Source organism: Cynocephalus volans, chromosome 13, assembly GCF_027409185.1.
Source record: "Cynocephalus volans isolate mCynVol1 chromosome 13, mCynVol1.pri, whole genome shotgun sequence".
Lineage (NCBI taxonomy): Eukaryota > Metazoa > Chordata > Mammalia > Dermoptera > Cynocephalidae > Cynocephalus > Cynocephalus volans.
Window position 1 is genome coordinate 53760808 of NC_084472.1, and position 20345 is coordinate 53781152.

The window sequence follows — 20345 nt, forward strand, 5'->3', positions numbered from 1 at the left end:
TTTTTAATTTTAATGTAGTATATGTATTTTTTTAATGAACTGATTTTTTTCACTGAATGGTCTATCTTGGTTTTTCTGTCTTAGTACTTATAATGGCTGTACCTCAGTTTTAATGATTGCATACTACTCCATAAAAAAGGACATACTAAAATCAGTGTGAATATGCTTAACACTATTGAAAAGGACACTTGAAAGTGATTAAGGTGGTATTTTATCTTATGTGTATTTTCTCACAATTAAAATAAAAAGGATGTGTCATAATTGGTACATAATTATGTACCACAGTCATTCCCCTCCTGATGGATATTTACATGATTTGTGGTGTTTTGCTATGTTACAAATAACTCTGCACCAAATGTTTTTGTACATTTGTTCTTTTTTTTTGGAAGATTTTATTTCTTTGGTTTAAAACATTGCCCCTGTGCCCTAAGATCAATGGCATGTCATCCAGATATGGCAAACAGAATCCTTGCCGATTTTTCTTTGGCAATAAACTAACGAAATAATAGGTTTTTTTCCTTCTGGATTATAATAATTTATTGGTTGTGGGTGTGCTTATCAGAGAGAGAGACTATCCTGTAGTAGTCTCCTTAGCTGAAGATTTTCTTTCCACAGCTCATAAACATTGTGGGTGCAGATGAACTGGCTCTTATCAAGAAGATTGAGAATGGCAGGTGCTGGCGAGGATGTGGAGAGAGGGAAACTCTTCTGCCCTGTTGGTGGGACTGTAAATTAGTGCAGCCATTATGGAGAGCAGTGTGGAGGTTTCTCAAACAACTGTAGATAGAGCTGCTGTATGATCTAGCCATCCCACTTCTGGGTATGTATCCAGGGGAACGGAGATCATTGTGTCAGGGGAATACCTGCCCTCCTGTGTTCATTGCAACTCTGTTTACAATAGCGGAGATAGGGAACCAACCCTAAATTCCCTCCACAGACAACTGGGTAAGGAAAATGTGGTATATACGCGTAATAGACTACTACTCAGACATTAGAAGGAATGAAGTTCTGCCATTCGCAGCAACATGGATGAGCTTGGAGAAATTAAGTGAAATAGGCCAGGCACTGTGGGAGAAGTACCACATGTCCTCATTAGTGGGAGCTAAGAAAAAAGGAAGGAGGAAGCAAGGAAGGAAAGAAGGAAAGAGAAAGGAAAAACACAATGAAGTGTTGAACTTTCAGAAAGAGAGAACAGACCAATTGTTACTAGAGGTGGGAAGAGGGGAGGGAGAGGAGGTTTAGGGAGTAATTGATAATTGGGTAAGGGACACAAACAATAAGTTTGTAATGATGAATGTGCTAATGATATTGATGATCATCACATACTGTACGTAGCTACTGATAGTCAACTCTGTGCCCCATAAATATGTGTAGTGAATTATGTTTCAATAAAGTAAATAAAAAAGAAAAAAACAACTTAGTGGGTGCCCGGCAAGCCCTGCCCAGAGCACTTTTTACTTATCCTATACCAGATATCCACAGAGATGGTCAGCCCAGGTAATTACCTGGTTCCCAAAGGCATTCATGTACGTGAAATACAGGACAGCCTGAGGGAGAACACACAGCCAGATAACTGAGTTCTGAAAGCTGGGCTAGGTGGCTTATTGCGTAACACAGTTGAGCAGGGGCCCAAGGAGGCCCTGGGCAGAGCTGAGCTGCTCTGGTCCCTCTGCAGTGGTTGGTATTTAGTAAACTCGTCCTTCCATGTCTGTATTCTTCTTGCAGAGCCATCCTTTTGAAGTGATGCCCTGAGGGCAGTCTTGCCCTTTACATTTACATTGTTTTCTAAAGAAAAACAAGGGGCAGGTATTTTTGGAAGCTTGGTGTATTCAGTAAGTAGATATCCCAGTGTTTGAGAACCTTCAGTGTTCATGGCAAGTCACTACAATTCTATTTTTGACTCTTGAGCGAGAAAAAGAAAACCTTGGTCATGTGGATTGACCGGAGTTGCTTAATTTGGGTATTGCTTGTTGCAGATTTAGTCCCAGGGTGAGGCAGCCCCCTACTTCTCATGCGTTTGGGGTCGGTGAGGTAGCCTGCTGGGAGAAGAGGGAGAGAAAGAAAAGTGTCTGCTGCATCAATGTGGGACTTGTTGTTTTCCACCTAGGCTTCCACACAAAACCACAAACCACAACAGAAACTCCCACGCTGGAGTTCGCAAGAGTGTCTGTGTCACGCAGGATTAGCCGCTATTGCCGGCTGTGGTTAAAGTGTCCTCTTCCCAATCCCAGTGCCTGTCTGAATGTTGGAGACCACGCTGAGTCTGGGGTGAGTTGCGGTTAGTGCCACTTCCTGCGGAAGTGACTGAGGCAGCCCGGCTTTGTGAAAGCTGCTCTATCCCGGAGGCCTACTGGGGTGAGGGCAGTAGAAATATCATGCAAGTGGCTGCTGCTTGGAGAGGGGCTTTGGAATTAAAGGAGCCCTACCCAAACAGTCTTTGGTTAGGTCAGTACTTTGCTTTTATAAATTATTTCTTGCTGCTCTACTATTCTAGTTCTCAGAAAATTGAAAGAACAGGACTTTATGTCTTTCCATGAAGGATTTTCTGGGACTATGGACTCATATGAATTATGAAAATGTAATATATTCTAAAGGAATTTACTCAATTGAATAAATAAAACCATCTTCATGGAGTATTTATTTTACATAAGCAGACTCGGGATAAAATTCCTAGGTAATTCATTAATAGAGGAAAATTGAGCATTTTGGAACTTGCATGTGATTTAGCAAACTACAAATGAAAGTCAAATATTATGTCAGTTAACTCCATTTGGAAGTAAAGAATCACTTAGAATGTACCTGTCATGGCTCAATTTCACATGTTTTCTAATTATATAAATATAAAATTAAATGTTTTCACTTTGTTTTCTTTTTACAAATGAAAATATATGTGATTCATATTTTTCTTTCTGTTTTACCTTCTTCAGCGTGTTACCATATATTTTCTTTCCTTGATTATTCCTTTCTTTTCCTCTCCTTTCCAAGCATTTTAGCTGTGTGTGCTTAATAGTTAACACATCAGAGTTAAAAGCTGTGAAGTTAGCTGGGAAGAGGTGAGTAAACTCCTCGTAGGTGCCCTTTTACCAGGCAGCTGCCACAAGTAAAGAGGGGTGCTTGTTCCAGGCAAGCCTGAAATCCATCTGGTTGTCTTTCTTGAACCATGTAATGTACATCTGTGTACTTATACTTTTTCTATAAAATATAGTTAGTAAGAAAACAGCACTCACATTAACCTGTACATTCTACTTCAAAGCACATTTTTCCCCAAGTAGAGTGGGATCTTAAGAAATATGAACTCTTAAGTAAAATTTAGTACCCTTCACTACTTAGCAGTTACCACCTGGGCTTATCTAAATGCTTGCCCTCCTTTTATCCAGAGGGCAGTTATTGTGTCTGTGGCTCCAGTTATTCCTTGCTCTTTTTCACTGGAATGGTGGTTGTTATCTCCTTAATGACTTCTAGCTTTTTTTTTTTTTTGACTATGCATATTCATGGTGTACAAAGCCAACTGTCACCACTTGTGCCCAAGATGTTATGATCAGATCAATACTATCAGCATTCCCCATTACCACAAATTGCAATATTCCTTGCTCTTTTTCACTGGAATGGTGGTTTTTTATCTCCTTAATGACTTCTACTTATTTTTTTGAACTGTGCTTTTGAATTGACCTGGTAAAGGAATTCTCTTCTCTCCCCCCACCCTCCTTTTATTGTGAGAAATTTATCAGCACCGCACTCACCCGAGTGAGCCACGGCCCGGCCCGATTGTGAGAAATTTAAAGTGTAAGGAAAGACATGAATTACTTATCAAACGCTACCTGTGTGCTCACCAACACTGTTTTAATAGTGAACGGCCCTTGGTATGCTTGTTCTGTTCTCTCCCTCTCCTTTTCTCCACCCTACCTCTCTTCTTTCCTCCTCTTTCTCTTTCTTAGACCCCTCTCTCACTCTCCTTCCCAACATGTACATGGTTCCTCCTCTTCCTTTTAAAAGGGACTTGGGACCTTGTTCTTATAAACATTTACAGTCACCAGATAAAATGGATCATGCTTTATAAGTGGGGTTAAAAATGTTTTTTGTACTTGGTTTTGGTCTGTGTCTTTGCTTGTGTTTTAAGGCTTTTTACTTAAAATAGGACTTTACTTATGATGAGTTTGACTGAAGGTTCCTCAGAAAGTTGGCTAGCTGTCTCGCTGTGTCTTTCTGACCAGCCCTTTTTTGTTGTTGACCATGCCATTGTCTTCTCAGCCTGATGTTTCGTGCCAGTCTAAGCCAGTTTGCCTTCTCTTCTAAAGCTTGATGAACTTCTAGGTTCACCCTTTCCTTGAGCTGGGGGAAGTAGTTTATTATTTGGATTAGAAGGTTTCCTTCAGGCTAAGATCCTTTAGGAAAGTGAAAGTAAAAGTACTAAAACATCAGGCACTACTTATCCATGGGCAAGCCTAGTTTACCATGAAATGGAGAATATTCAGTCTCTTGAAGGATGGGATGACAGAACTTGTTGAGACATGTTAAACCTAACGGTTATGATTTAAGGCATTAGTAAATGATTTCAGTATCTCTGTTTTCCTCATCTTTCATTTTATCACGTTAGTTAAAATATATCTTCAGAATTTTAAAGCAAAAGGGTGAAACTCTCAATACTTTATGCCTTAAAGGTTATTTTTTGAAATGTTCTTATTTTTGCAAGAATTCATGAAGAAAGGTCTCTCTTGTGGTTTCTTTTCTTTTCTTTTTTTTAAAAGATGACCGGTAAGGGGATCTCAACCCTTGGCTTGGTGTTGTCAACACCACACTCAGCCAGTGAGCCAACCGGCCATCCCTATATAGGATCTGAACCCGTGGCCTTGGTGTTATCAGCACCGCACTCTCCCAAGTGAGCCACGGGTCGGCCTTCTCTTGTGGTTTCTTGCTTTGGCTTTAAATTCTCTTTGGAAAATATCACAATCTAAATTTAAAAGGGTACTCTTGAACAACTGTATGTGTTGAATTGACATGAAAGCATGTCCATGATATGAAAACATGCATAGACATGGGACGGTATCTTATGATATATTGTTGAGTGTAAAAAAGCCTATTATATTTATATAGTATTTGTATATTTATGCTTGTGTATGCATTTAGAAGTCTTTAAACCCAAATGGTATGAGTTTATCTTTGTTAATTTGGCCTCCCAGAGGCTTTTGCTTTTTGTTGTGTATACTTCTGGGTTTTAGAGTATTGGCAAAGCACATATACTACTATTAATAATCCATGAATGAAAGAGAAGTTCATTTGTATAAATGGCAGCCTGTTGGCTAAATAAAGCTCTTTACAAAGATGCTACTTGGGCATTCAAGTAGAGTGATTCTAATGGAATAGCAATGTTTGCGTAGAGATTCTGAATCTAAGAGGTTATGTTGGCTGGAAGGTCCCCAAGTGGGGGTGTGGAAGAGACAGAGGAGGCATACCACCATTACTGCAGTAGAACTCGCCAGAAGAACTCAAAGTTCTGCTGCTGTTGGGTGAAATGATGAAATTCTTCACCTATCATTTCTGTAGTGCTCTGTACACAGAAAGTCTTAAGGAATGCTTGTCATTTAACTGAGAGCAAGTTGGTTATTCCAGATTATCAACTCAGAAGTTTCTGATTTGTACTTCCAAAAAAAAAAGAATAGTTAGAAGATTCTGTGAGTTGCTTTAGACATCAGCAAATCTTTTCCTATTATTAAGTTGGCTTTTAGAAATGAGATAATTGGGAAGCTGCATAAATTTGTGGACCCAAGTGCTTATTACTGAATGTATTACGACTGCTTGAAGACCTAAGTTATTACCTATGAAATGTCTGGCTTGCTATTTTATCTTTAAAATGTTTGCCTTATGCTTCTCATGGGTATAAGCCAGAGAGCAGTGATCACCTGGGGGTAGAATGACAACACACTTTTACCTAACTGTAGGTCAGCTGGGCGGTTCCTAGTTATCCTGATATGTCAGGAGAGCTGAGAAAATGTTCATCAGATTTATTGTGGCTTCGTGGCTTTTTCCTTGTCCTGCATTTACTGTCTTTGGAAGTCAGGTAGAAGAACCGTTTTCTTCGGGTTCAACACTCAAACCACTCAGAAAGAAGAGAGATGCCCTGCTGATACCTTTGTTGGGGATTGCTGCCTGCCGTCTTTTTCTTACGGCCATTATTTGTCTTGCTGTTCTTCGGAGTATTTTCGCAAAGAAGCATAAACCTGTGATCTTCATCTTGCCATTGAGAATAGAAAGACTTTCCTCTTTCTAGGAAGGGTTTAAAAAGTAGAATAAGTGAAAATAATATTCTTGCTAATCAAATCCAGTAAGACATGGCATGTTATGGGTATTAATTTGCTAGGCTTTATGAATATTGACCCCCTTATTCTTCCCTAAGGAAGTAATTAATCACTTGCCTTTTGTGCAACTTTGATCTTCCTTTTACCCACTTCGTTCTCATTAGACTTGAAGTTGTCCTCAATTTTCAGGCACTCCTAGGCATTTTATGAACAGAACTAGCCTATCAGTATTTTCTGGATATTTTGGCAGTTTTATCTAGGTTAACATTGTTCCCTACCTGGAATATTTTACACATTAATGTACATTAAGATTATGGGGGCTTTTGGAATTATAAGAGATTGTGGCCTTTTAAGCATTGTGGAACTCAGAGAAAATTTATTATCCCATTAGAAAGACCAGACAGAATTGTGATGGAACTTCTCCCCTTTCTTCCCTGACATCTCTGTGGCATGAGGCCATTGGCAGAGGCTCTGATTCAGCATTCCTGTGTAAATTGTCGCTAAACTTTGACCCAAATTGGCTTACCCAACTTGGATTGTCTACCAGGCTGCTAATCACAGATAGTATTGGTGCCCTCTCCTGAGGAGTAGCCAAATTTTCTAGATATCTGGTCATCTCTGCTTTGTGTTTGGCTGCAAGCGAACAGACTCATTTCTTTAAGGTGGTATTTCCCAAATGGCACACCTCTGAGATGCTCTTAGGGGAAAAAGGGTCTGGAGGTCAGATAGATTTGGTAACATCTTATACTCCAGCCCTTATTTGTAATTCAAAATGCACATTAATATATTATAGATCTTAAAGGGGGAGTGAAGATTTGGGGAAATCTTGAGGTAAAGAAACCAGTTTAAACCTTGTTTAGCCATTTGCCCATAGAATCTCTTTCGCTCTCATGTCTATGAGCAGAGCACATTTTGGGAAACAGTGATGCAGATGGCTTGTGTGTTAGGGCTGGCCCATTGTTGTATGCATCTCTTTCAACTCCACCAGTGACATCTTATTAGTAGCTTGAAATGTATCATGGTGGGAGGATTTAAATCACAGAAATGGACACATGCTTAAAAATCAGGGCTCCCCGCCCCTCAGACCACTGGTTGTTAAATATCAGCAGTGTGCTAGCAACTTTATCAGCCCATTTCCCCAAGATGTCACAAGGGTGCCAGACATTAGAGTGCACTTCTAAAATCTTCGCTTTTCAATTCAGTGTAACGTTTCCTTTTTCTTCAATGCAGCAGTGTGTTGTTTTTTTATTGTAGGAAAATGTATGTAACATAATATTTATCATCTCAACCATTTGTAAATGTACAATTCAGTGGCATAAAACACATTACCCCCAGTAAAACTTTTAAAATCACCTCCCAACAAAAACTCTGAACCAAATAAATTACTCTCCCTTCTCACCTTCCCCCAGCCTTTGGAAACTTCTGTTCTCCTTTCTGTCTCCGAATTTGCCTATTCCAGGTGGGTATGCTGTGACCCAGCCGAGTTACCAGTCTGTGTGGGATGGAAAGGTGGGGAGAAACGGGTGCCACACATGCCTGTAACATCTCCAACCATAGGCTTGTTACTGTGTGTCTGTCAGACTGTAGCATTATATTCCTCTCTCTCTGTACTGTGTCTGGTCCTTATTTATTTATCTTTTACTATATGCCGCCTCAAATCCTTCTGTAGAGGTATGTAATAAATAACAACAACATGTGATGTATATAACTATTGAAAAGACCAATAAATTGGAAGGATTGAAGTAGTGGAGAGGAATCAATAAGAGGGAGGTGTTTTCAGGGGCTTTGGGTCGGGGGAGGAAGATTGCCCATGCTGACGAGATCGCAGTCCTGTGTGCCTGTACATCTTAACATAGGCAGCCTGGCTAGGGAGAGACATGAAAGGCTACATAGACCGCATTCTTCAAAGAGCAGGGGTTTTGTTCTGGGGTCAGGTCTTAGGTTGTAAGCTTTTTCTTTTTTCTTTGTGTTTTTTTCCCCCAGGGCTTGAACAGATACTCAAACAGTTCTCTGGGTTGGAATTTCTCTTTGATATTGGTCTTGATCTAAGGGGGGGATTGTTACTCACATGTTATTGTGTCTGCTCTTAGATTTGGTTAAGTTTGACAGAACAGTTCCTCTGTTTCTGAATTAAATAATTTTATAAGCTATGTTTTCTGGAATATAGATAATCTAAAGATAGTTGAATACTGAAAGCTTTTCTTCCATTCTCCTCCCATTCTCTTCCCTTTATTTTTAACTCTCGTTGAGTAAGGGTCTTTTAAATGCATTGAGGTTGGGGGGAAAAGACCTAAAAAAGAAAAATATGTTTCATATGTGCTTTGTGCATATTCATGAGAATGAATTTTGCAATCTAAAATTACTATTTTGGGGTTTCCAGTTCTGTAACATATTCAGACAAATAATATAATTTGCTGTATCTCACTCTAAACAGTTTTGAGATCACACTAAATACAGTAACACCCTTAGGGTAAAATTAGTGAAATATTATTGTGACAGATTTGCATTTTCATTAGGGAGAACCACGAGTATGTTTTATGTGTTTCTGGAGGAATGAGGCTCAAGGAGCAGATCTTTAAGCTGTTTGCGTTGAGGCAAGAGATGTAAAGTCAAGGTTGCTACTTAATTCTTTTCAACAATTTTAATTTTTTTGTCAAAGTAATACATGTACATAGATCCAAAAAAGTCAAATAGCACTTTCCAGTCATGATCTCTGTACGCAATGAATTTCAGCTTTTTGATCTGTTCTTCTGTTGCTGACTTTATTATTTCTAAACAATATGGTTTCACTGCCAAACTTGGACTTCTTCTTTTTGGATACTACCTGCTGACTGTGGTCAGGGGAGGTTACAAGGCTGGGCTGTGGAGGCAGAAGGTCTGGATTCTCACCCATCCTCCTATTTAGTAGCCATATGGCTTTGAGCAAGGTCCTTAAACTTTCTTTGCCTAATATGTAAAATAGGAATAATAATAATGATGATGGCTCTCAGGCCTGCCCTTAATATGTGTAAGGCCTGGGGCAAGAGTACAAATGGAGACCAGATGGCTAAATGTTTAAAATGTATATTTAAATGTTTAAAAGGTATAATAACCATATGCCTAGATATTTAAAAGGTTTAAATTAAGCTATCTATGGCCTGGACCTTTTGTCCACCCAGGGCTGTGTTGCCTGCTCTCCAGGCATGTCTCTTAAGACCAAAGTCTAAAGGATGGCCTTGCCATGATTGGACCAGCCTGGGAGCCGGAGTGACAACCTGGATCTGCCTGGGCATCCCAGGGTGGAAACTGGGCCAGGACCCAGTATTCCTGGCCTTTATCTACCAAAGTTACCTCATGGCTGCTCGTGCTGGTGCTCTCCTCTCTGGGGGGCCTCATCTGTGAGCACAGCCCTGTGTAGCCATGTGGTCAGTGTGTGAACGTGGTGTAGAGGGGTGGGTTGGGCAGGTTTAAGCAGGGAGCGTTTAGGGCTTGACTGGGAAGACACACATCTCAAAATCAAGAGAAAGGGTCACAGGAGTTTGACAGCGGAACACTGTTGGGAAAATAGAATAGTTTGGTCAGGGCCCTTGCCTTGGGTCCAGTTGGGTGTGGTTCAGCACGTCCATTTTAAGCAAATTGTGTGTGTGTGTGTGTGTGCGTGTAGTTAGTGTGCATGTGCACCAATGTATCTTTTTAGTTCTGTTGCTATTCTTGTGTTCTTGAGAGAGAGAGAGAGAGAGAGAGAGAGAGAGAGAGAGAGAGAGAGAGAGAGAGGAAGAGGAGTTTTAGTGAAGCAGGCTGGTGGGCGTTGGCCTCGGGTGTCCGCCCGGAGTGCCCATGCTTTCCAACCTATGCTCCAAGGACCTTTTGGCCGATTACCTAGCTCACAGACCTGCGTGAAGGTGACCCAGTCTGGCGTGTGTGGGGTCTGGGGACTCAGTCTGGCATATGAAGGGTTTGTGACCCAGTCTGGACCAGTGGGCTTGAGGAGTCTGGGAGCTCCAGACCCAGCTTGAGCTTAGCAATCGGCACAGTCTGTGGAGGATTACTGGCAGGTAAAAGAGCCCAACAACTGACGTGGTCAGGTAGCTTTACAAACACTGAGTTATTTTGTTTTGTGGGGTGATGAAATTTTGCTGCCTTTTAAGAGAAAACTGCATTCTTTTCCATTTATGAACTTCAGGTGACTCTACTAAATAAAGGCTGATACCTAGAGCAGGACAGAGGCACATCCTCATTAGGAGAAAGGCCATACATTCTGAAATGAAAAATACTAAGGAACCAGTTCCACCACTCTGTACAGTACTCAAGAGACCGCCTCCTCTTTTTTCTACAATCAAACCATAAAAATTCTTCACTTGCTCTTTTCAGAAACATTAGTTTTCCTTTTTTCTGCCTGTTTTATTATTAGAACAAACGAACAAAGAAAGGAATAAAATAGCATCTTAGTGTCCATGTGCTTGGCGTTTTCCATATGTTTCTTGTTTTCATTTATACCATAACCCTATAATGTGGCTTTTATTAGTTCCAATTTTGAAGATGAGCAAATTGAATTTCTTCCTTCAGAAGAACCTGAATTATGAGTTCTTCTTCATACTTGGCTAATGGAGATTTGGTAGGGGCGGCATTCGAGGTCAAGGAGTAGCATAAACCAAGAAGGAAGGTGGGTTGCCAGAAATTCAGGCAGAGCTGCAGCAGAGCAGTAGTTGGGGTCTGATTGTGTGGGGTATTTGGTGTGAGGCCAAGGAACTTGGACTTAATTTGGAACATGATTTGAGAATTTTTAATAGGGGGAGTTACAGACATCACTTAAATAGAGTTTTAGAAAGATTAAGCTGGCAGTGCTGAATTAGAGGCTGGAGGAATGGAGAACAGTATTTGTCCAGGTGTGAGATGAGAGGGTCCAATACTGGAGGAGGGGCAGGGATTAGAAATGCACATGAAATGCAGCGCCAAGGAAAATGGACAGGACTTGGTGAGAGGGAGGATTTGGAGGTGAAATTCTCTGAGAAGATAATGGTATAGCAAGAAGTCTGATTTTGAGGAATAGATGTTGAATTCAATTTAAGATATTTGAGATCATTGAAATATCTGATTGTAAATAACCTCCAGGCATTTTAGATACCTCAAGAAAAAACAGAAATTAGATTCGAATCTCTCTGAAGTGAGATGACTGTTGTATGACATCTAGGTGTTTAGTGAATTTTTTTTTTTTTTAAAGTCAGAAATCTGAAGTCTGATCCTTGGAGAGTGTGTACATTTTTATAAATTGCCCTAGAAGATTTTAAGAAAATTTCAGCCTGCACTGGGGACAGCTCAACTAATTATTTTTTATTCCTCTGTATGTCTTCAGTTAGTAATAATAGGTAGAATTTTTACTTTTATTATTTTATGTACTCCTCATATAAAAATTAAGTGTACGTGGTTTAGGTGGTAAATTTTGTTATGTGTGTTTTATCCCAATTAAAAAATAAAATGTACCTTTGCTCTATTTTCCTGTATATTGGTCATTAATATAATTACTTTGGCTTTGTGATATATGTGGGTTTTAGTATTTGATTTAATGTTTGATTGGGAAATTATACTGCATGTAAAGTATTAAAAGGGAAATAGTAGTTTTCATTTATGGCTGTTAATTTTTGGGATAGCAAAACTCAGTTTATTGCTATTGTAGAAGGAAAGGCTGGCTTTGTTAGGAGATACCTGAAGGATGGTGAGAGGGTAAATAGTTCATTTCTTTCAGTGTGATCTGTATAGCCAGATCTTTAGTAGAGACCTATTTTTTTAAATAGGCTGTTATTTAATATATTAGATTATCAGTGATCCAATTATCATGTTGTCTACCATTGGCCCAAAAGACAGACCAAATGAATCATTTATCATCTCTGGCCCCAGACTGGAGCTGGCTGTGGTCACGGAAGATCATCTCCATCATTTTGTGTGCAGAAAGCATGGAGAATGAAAACTTTTGAAAATTCACTTTCTAATAAACTGGTTTAAAAGTTGCTAAGTCATTTTGATTAGTCAGTATCTGACCTTGAGGCAGCTTGTTGGTAAGAGGATAACATGGAAAATTAATCTCCGCATTACAAAGCTGTTATTTAAACATTTTAGGAATGATTTCCTGTGTATGTTGCCTTTGCTAACGTTCTTTGGAAGTAAAAGGTTTGCAGCATGCAATTTCTGCTCATCCCAACTCTTCTCTTTGCGTTTTCATAGTCCCATGCTCTCTTTACTGTTCATTATCTTCATTTTACTTAAAAAAAAATTAACAGAAGTCCATGCTTTCTTTAGATTTCCTCAGTTTTTACTTGATGTCCTTTTTCTGTCCCAGGAACCCATCCAGGATATCACATTACATGTAGTCATTATGACTCCTTAGACTTACTTCTCTTAGCTCTGTTTTTCAGACTTGTCTGTTTTTGATGACTGTGACAGTGTAGGGAAGTACAGGTCAGGGATTTTATAGAATATCCTGCCATTGGGATTTGTCTGATGTTTCCCTTGTGGTTAGGCTGGGGTAGACCTGAGAGGTAAAATCCCATTCTCATCACATCAAGGGGACATATTGTCAGTATGACTTAGTTGGTGTTGACCTTGATCACCCGGCTGAGGTTGTGTTTGTCAGGTTTCTCCCCTTTCTATAGTGTACTCTTTGTTTTTGTTTTTGTTTTTATTTTTGTTTGTGGTGGGTGGCTGGTATGGGCATCCGAACCCTTAACCTTGGCGTTATCACCACCACGCGCTCCCACGTGAGCTCACTGGCCGGCCCCATACTGTACTCTTTGGAATAAAGTCACTTAAGGAGTGGGGAGTTGTTCTTTACCTCCAGAATTGTGGGGTATGTACATAAATTATTTGGAATTCACAGGAGATTTGTCTCGTCTTTTCGATTTATTTATTTATTCAATCATTTATATCAGTATGCACTCAAGAGTAGTTGTTTTATACTTTGGGTTATAACCCAATACTGCTTTATTTATTTTGTTGCTCAAATTGTTGCAGCTTTCTGTTGGCTTCTGTGTCTTTTTGACATGCCCCCATCGATGTAGTTTTTTGGTTTTTATGTGGGGGGACTGTCAGAGCACCTTCTTACTTTCTGACACTACAAGATGCTCCAGGTTCACTTGGTGCATTACCTGCCCAATTGTAGAATCAGCCACTTCTCCAAGGAGCCCTGGCTCCTTTTAGTGGAGAATGCTGTCAGCATTGGAGATCTGGGTGCTGAGTATCTTCCTCACTGTGGTCATCGCTGGGCATCTGCACCAGTGCAGGGCTCCCTTCTCACATCACCTTACTATCTTCTTTTTCCTGTCTGATCTTTCCATAAGATTGCCCAGTTTTGATTTTTATAGCTGTCAGATTATTAAAAGACCAGACTAATAAAAGAGTATTATTTCTTGGATGAAGAATTAGCTGCTTTTTTATGTGATCTGAATTTCAGTTACTTATAGTATATAGGAATCTAGCTATAGAGACTGAATTTGGGGGCTGGCCGGTTAGCTCAGTTAGTTAGAGCGTGGTGTTATACCACCAAGATGAAGGGTTTGGATCCCCTTACTGGCCAGCTGCAAAAAAAAGATTGAATTTGGGTTGATGATATTCTTGGTCTGTGATTTGTGTCTTTTATTATAGCTTCCAGGAATTTTACAGATGAACCTTAGGAAGACAGTTAAAAACTTGTTAAAGTTAAATTTTGAGCGTATGGTTTTATCAAGTCAAAATAAATAGTGAAATAAAATGGTCTTTGGGAAGAAGAGAGTTGCATTTATCATTCTCAGTTTAAGGTGCAGCTTAGATCACAGAGAATGCTGAGGGTTGTGAGATAGTTAAGTGAAGGAGGTTAATTAGAGTGCTGGCAACTGGAACAATATAAAATTACATCTTTAGGATGTAATCTGTTCCCTGTATTTGTCCTTTATAGGAAACTCTATTTGAGAACCATTTTATTTCTATGAAATTTGAATCAACTGTAAACTTGAAAGGAATATATTCCTTGTCTCAAAACAGGGATCCAGTTTTTTTTTTTTTTTTTTTTTTCCTCCTGTCCCTCATGTTATTGATTGACTTCCTTATTAGCTAAGACCCACAACTCAGAGTTTTATATTCCTATATAATTCTTGCGGCTTCCTTAGGGAAAACTCACTTGCAAGGGTCCGGAGAACCTGGAGAAGGATGGTTTTTGGGTATCGCGTTCTCTGACCTCCCATCTACAAAGGAAGGAGCCTTCTTTTGCAGGCCCAGAGAGGCTAGAGTACGTTCACGTGGCACCACCAAAGTGTTGCTGCTGCTTGTGACAAGTGTCGTGCACTCTGCAGTGCTGTGTCGTGTACATTCGTAGTTCTGTTGTGGTTCGGGGTATGCTGAGATCACGTGGGCTCAGGTGAGGACAGTGTCACTGCTCCTCACTATGAGCATCTCGTCTGGTTGGTCATTTGTGCCTCAGCCTTTGATTCTGATTCCTACCGTGGCTCACGCCCAAGCCCAAGGGTTCTGGATTTGGCAAGGTGAGCCCTGCCCTCCGGGCCCTAGTGCTACCCCCCCACCTGAGGATGGTCCCACTTCACTTCTTTTTTTCTTTTGCTCAAAGCCATATACTCCGACTAGGAAGGTTAATGATAAGATCATCGTAAACCGTTCTCCAGAGGTGGTCCTGGTTGTTACCCGAATAGGTATTATGTCTGTGATTGTAGGTTCCCTGTCTCTGGTTGTGGGATGAATAGGGTGGGAAAATTTCTCGAAATTCTCTGACCCCTGGTCACTCATTGTTTGAATTTTATGTTTACTGTTTTGTGCTGCGTGTATGATTATGACAAGTTTCCTTCTAAGTATCTAATTATCAGTAGTCCCTCTCCACATCCCTGGGGTTGGGTGTGTGCTGTTATCCTTGTTTTTTAGGTGGGAAATTTTCAGACACAAATAAGCCAGGGCCGAAAGAATGTTGGTGCTGGAATGGAATTGTGCTGGCTGGGGTGTTGTGCTCTCCTGTCCGTTGTATATGTGTTGTGTGGCTGGGACTTTAAATGCTCTTCTCTTCACCAGAGTTTGCCCATGGGTGCTAATTCATTTGAGTGAGCTCTGTGGATGGGCTTTGTATGCTCTTGCTTATTAGTGAGTGAGTGACAAGAGTATAGGTTGGTAAGTTATTTCACAGAGCTACAGGAAGAAATAAATAGGAAATTCATTATCTTCTTCTATTCACGTTCATCATTTGTTGAACAAATATTTCTTTTACAACTAGTAAGCAGGCCAGAGAGGAAAAAGTTTAAGCTTTCTAATAATCACTAACATCTTTTTGTTGCCTTTGACATTAGCTGATAAATATTTATAAAGATGGGGGATGAGGTGCACTGAAAGTAACTCAAGTGCAGCCCCAAAAATGTTTGCAGTCTTTTGGGAAAACATTTTGGCATTTGTATTCATGGATCAGAGGAAAAGACCTATTAGATCAAAATTGGGGAACAATTGGCATCTATCCCTCTTGTAGTAGATTTATAATGTTTATTAGCATGATAGAGGCTCCTGCCTGAGCAAAATCTGTGTAACTTAGTAGCATCCAGTATTTGCCAAACGTATTTTAGTCTTGTCTTTGTGAAAAGCCTAATAACATCCTATAGAACTAGTATCCATGTTTCATGGTTTGTGAAATGCTGCCTGAGATTTTTTAATATTTTCCTAGAGAAAGTGAATGTCATTGACAAAGCACAGATAGGAGTTGGAGGAGTGGGTTTAGCGGGAACGAGAGGGCTTTGGTGTAAGTTCGAGATGCACTGTCTCTCCGGAGAGCCAAGTGAGATGTCATGCTGGCAGTTGGAAGGGTGGCTCTTAAGGGAGATTTGGGGCTGAATGTAAGAATGTGCAAGTTTCCTGAATATATGCAGCTATTGTGACCATGGGCATTGTTGAGTTTACCTTTGAACAAAGGTAGATGACAGTCTGAAGGGACCCATGGAGGGAGAGAAGAGGAAGAGCCCGTGAGTCAGGAAAAGCCCATCGGGCTCCAGCAGTGCCATGGGGTTGGTTCACAGGAGGAAAGCATAACTGGAAAATGAAGTTCTGAAGAAAGGTCACAGGCCACAAGAACAGGCATGAGGGAGTAAAGAATGGGAATGGGCTGCTTTTGGAGTGTTTTTGATTGTGAGACGCTTGCTTTGTTTCATTTAGTAGCTCTACACTGCTCCATGACAGACGCATCCCCGTTTGTGTCTGTGAAGAAGGGGTGCCTGGAGAAGCCAAGTGACCACTTTAGGTCCCTAGCTGAGAGCAGTAAGTTGGACAGGCAGCAAGAATTTCTCCAAACCCATCTTCTTTCTGCTATATCACATAGCCTGGATTTTCCTTTTTAACTTTTTATTTTGAAGTAAATAACTTATAGAAAAGTTTCAAAAACAGTACGGAGAATTTCCATGTATCCTTTACCCAGCTTTCTTTAAGGTTGCCATCTTGCATAGTTATAACACACTTATTGAAACTAAAAAATTACCATAGGTACAGTACTTCTGACTAGACTACAGCCTTACTCAGATTTCAGCAGAGGACAGTATTAGTGCACCGTTCCTTTCCTTTTAGCCTCATGGCGCAGCCAAATTTTGTTTTCCCGGTTGCTTAGGTTAGTTCTTTTCTTCCCTACACCCTTCAGTGTGGTCATGCTATTCACTTGTAATACATTCAGGCTCTTGTTACTGTGGGTATTTCATTTTACGCCTCCTCTCCCATTCTTGATTGCTTTTTAAAGAATTATTTTAAGTTTATATACCATAAAATTCTCTGGGTTTTGACAGAGGCATAGAAGCGTGCCTACACCACACTTGTGATACAGAACAACTCCATCATTTCCTAAATTCTGTCCTACAGCCTGAATTTTTAACAATGGTTTCAAGAAAGGATTGCCAAGGGGCTGGGAAGGTACTTGGGAGATGCCAGATTTATTCCCACCCTGGAGGACTTGAGTAGTAAAGGCAGCCTGATGCTAGATACAGACACCAGGGGTCTCCATTGTAAGGCTGGGCAGATGTCTGCATGACAGTGGGCAGAGGTGACAGGAGTGACCCAGAGCATAAGAGTAGTCCAAGCTCACGGCAGAAGGTCGGCTTGACAAGGCCAGCAGTGGAGGGACAGACAGGATTTGAAGGAAGGAGGCATGTGGAGAGAATTCATGCAGGCGACTATTATCTTTTAAGTTAACTGTGGAAAGACAGGGGTGGCATCGGGAAGAGGGAGAGATTAAGAACAGCCTCTCTGTCCTGGCAGGTGGGAGTTAATATTAAGGAAGAGCAAAAGGTTTGCTGGCTAAATGATATTGAGGACCTGAGGGATTTGTCGCAGGGAGCATTGCCCTTTCCTGCCTTTCTCTGGAACTTCTCTTGGCAGCTGGAAAAGGAGCCCGTTGTCACTGAGCTTTCGTTTTGGAGTTAGGGGAGTGAGCTTTCTCAGGGTGTGACGGGAGGAGGAGGTCAAGCCACGGAGGTTGAGCTTTTGGAAGAGGCTGAGGTTCAGAGGGACGCTTGTCTGTGTGGAGGGGTCATTCCCTCATCTGCTCCTGAAGGGCCAAGGGAGAATGACAGGGGGCAGTGGAGGGGTCCTGATTGTGTAATCCTGAGGGAACTGTGTAGGATAACTGCAGGGAAGGGCTGGGGCTGGTTGTACCTCTGGCATTTCCCAAGATTGTGCCCTGATTAATGACGTCAGTTGGCGATTCCGTGTTGATATTTCCAGAAGCAGTTTGAACTTTCACATCTATTATATTTCAAATCGGGTATATTAGATATTAACTGAAGAAGAAAATACCACCTTGGGCAAAGTATTTGTCTATCAATAATTGATGCCATCAAGGTTATTGAAACCAGTAAATATCTATTCTGGATAACAGCAAATAGTTTTTTAGTTTCTTAACTCATACAAAAACTTGTGTTCTGTTCTTCACCCTGCATACGAGCTATGTTTGCACACTGTGTGTTACCCTGGTGTTGGCTGTTTAGAAAATGAAGTTCTTCTGCCCTCAGTGAGCCAGGTCATCAGGGCTCCCACCAGGGCAGCTGTCCATGTCCCCTTGTGTCACATTTCTTCCCTGTGGCCGGAAAGTAACATACAAGGTGCTCTGGCCTTCTATCAGGATTTACTAAAAGTCTGACTAGTGAGTGTTCTAAAGATAAGACGAACACTTTTCTTTGGTATTTTGTCCTTACTTGGGGCCTTCAGATGGCATGCAATTCTTGAGAGATTCCATAGCTCCTTTTATTACTGCTTATTTTCCTCAAAACTATGCACAGTTAGGCATTCACATATGTGTATATATGTGTTTGTATGTGCATGAGTATATTATTTTTTTGAAATCGGAGTATCTGCCGGTTTTGGGGCCCAGTCTTTCCTCCCAACCCCCATCCTAGACTAAAGAAACAGTGAGCCCCAGGGATTTTTAACAGCTGCTCCAGAGATGCAGCTGATAGATTTTTTTTTTTTTTTAGTAAACTTGGCCACAAAATTGACTTCTGTCCCCAGCTGGTTTAGGAAAAGTGAAGAAGCATGAGGCAGACCTGCATGACTGAAACGACTTGGTGTTTGGAATGGAATCGCAAAATTGAAAATATTTTTCCCTGATAAGCAATCCAGATTGAAGTTGAATAGAAACAAAGGTCAGTCGGAGAAAGGGAGGAGATGACATACCTACCTTCTTTCCTCCCTCCCTCCCTTCCTCAGTTGAAGAGATGTAGAGAGTCCTGAAAATCCTAAAGATAAAAAGAGATTGCTGATGGAGGAAGAGCTAAAGTTTACATAGTGGTGTAATGAGAAAAGCATTTGAGTGTAGACAGCCAAGAGAAACCAATCCCTCTGTTTCCTTGAAGACATATTAAAACTGGGATGCTAGATGCAAATTAAATTTGAAACATTGCATCATATGAACGTAAGTTATAAGAACATTTTGTATTCAAAGGAAAGATTAGAAGGATAAAAACGTGTTAGATCCATTTTTCTGTTAAATTATTTCTTTAAACATTCAGTGGAATAAAAAAAGATACAATGAAGGGCTTCAATGGCCAGAGAGTGCTAGAAAATAGTAACAGGAAGTCTTAAAAGAGAAAACAGACCTTGTATTATTACAGTTGTTTTATGGGAAGTTTGTGTAATACTGTCAAAATGGTCAATGGACTTGGGTTTGTTTTTCTTTTTAGGACTGTTAGGATTTAGAATTTAATGACGTTCATTAAAGGAAATGTTAGTTTTTCCATTTAAATGGGGAACCTGATGTGTTTTTGCTGGTCAGCTTAACCTTTGCAGGTTCATTTTGGAGGCAGAAACCTGGCTGGATTTAGGCATGTATTTTTCTGTGTGGGGATTATTTGAAGTTAGGATTCAATGGTTAGTTTATGTTCATGCCTTTACAGTGATGTTCTCTATTTAGAAATTGGGAAACCAACAGTTTTTGTTGCAAAGTATAAAAAGTATGATTAAGGGGTGAATAGATTTTTCTTAAGTTTTTTTCTTTTGACTTGATAACTTGACTTCTGCCAACAAAGATGAAATAGCTTTCTTCAATTTTAAGAGGCTTTGGTAGGAAAGGAAATGTTTTGTCTGTCTGTGTCATAGGAGGGAATAAGGCGATCACGTGGCAGACTTGAGTTCTTTCAATTTCCTTTTTTGTAAACAGGCCTAGCATTTTTTTCTCTCATATTTTCGGGATCTTTGGGTAAAAGGACATTATACGTTTAGCACAAATGCTATTAGTGAATCATAGGTTACTTATATAGGGTTTAGTTTTAAATTAAAAGACTGTTAGTGCCTTTGATGGAATATGTATTTTATAGGGTATAAATGAAATGAAAGACGTTGTTATAATAACTAAAGATAATTCTGTTTGAAAATCCAACTATTGAGGGAAAGAGAAGCTAAAATGAGATTGTTCTCTATTATCTTTTAAAAGAGAGGACTGAGATTTATTTTTGTAATGTTTTTAAGCAAAAGAACCTATTTTTAAGACAGTAGTATTTAGGAATCAGGGTGGAAAATGAAGAAAACTTTCAGACGTAAACATTTTTCTTTGTGTTCAATACAACTGAGAAATGAAGTAGTGGGAGT

At 40.1% G+C, this 20345-nt stretch overlaps 1 protein-coding gene across 12 annotated transcripts in view; it reads left to right on the top strand.

Annotated features, from left to right (window-relative positions):
• ZNF532 (zinc finger protein 532) overlaps nucleotides 1–20345 on the top strand; it is a 108245-nt gene that overhangs the window by 25333 nt on the left and 62567 nt on the right. Inside the window, exon 1 of one of the 12 annotated variants that reach the window (XM_063077131.1) lies at nucleotides 2203–2268. The exons of the other annotated variants lie outside the window; for them this stretch is intronic. The gene's annotated coding sequence lies outside the window, so the exon portion shown is untranslated. Of the gene's footprint in view, nucleotides 1–2202; nucleotides 2269–20345 lie in introns of those variants that run through there. 12 annotated transcript variants of the gene reach the window in all.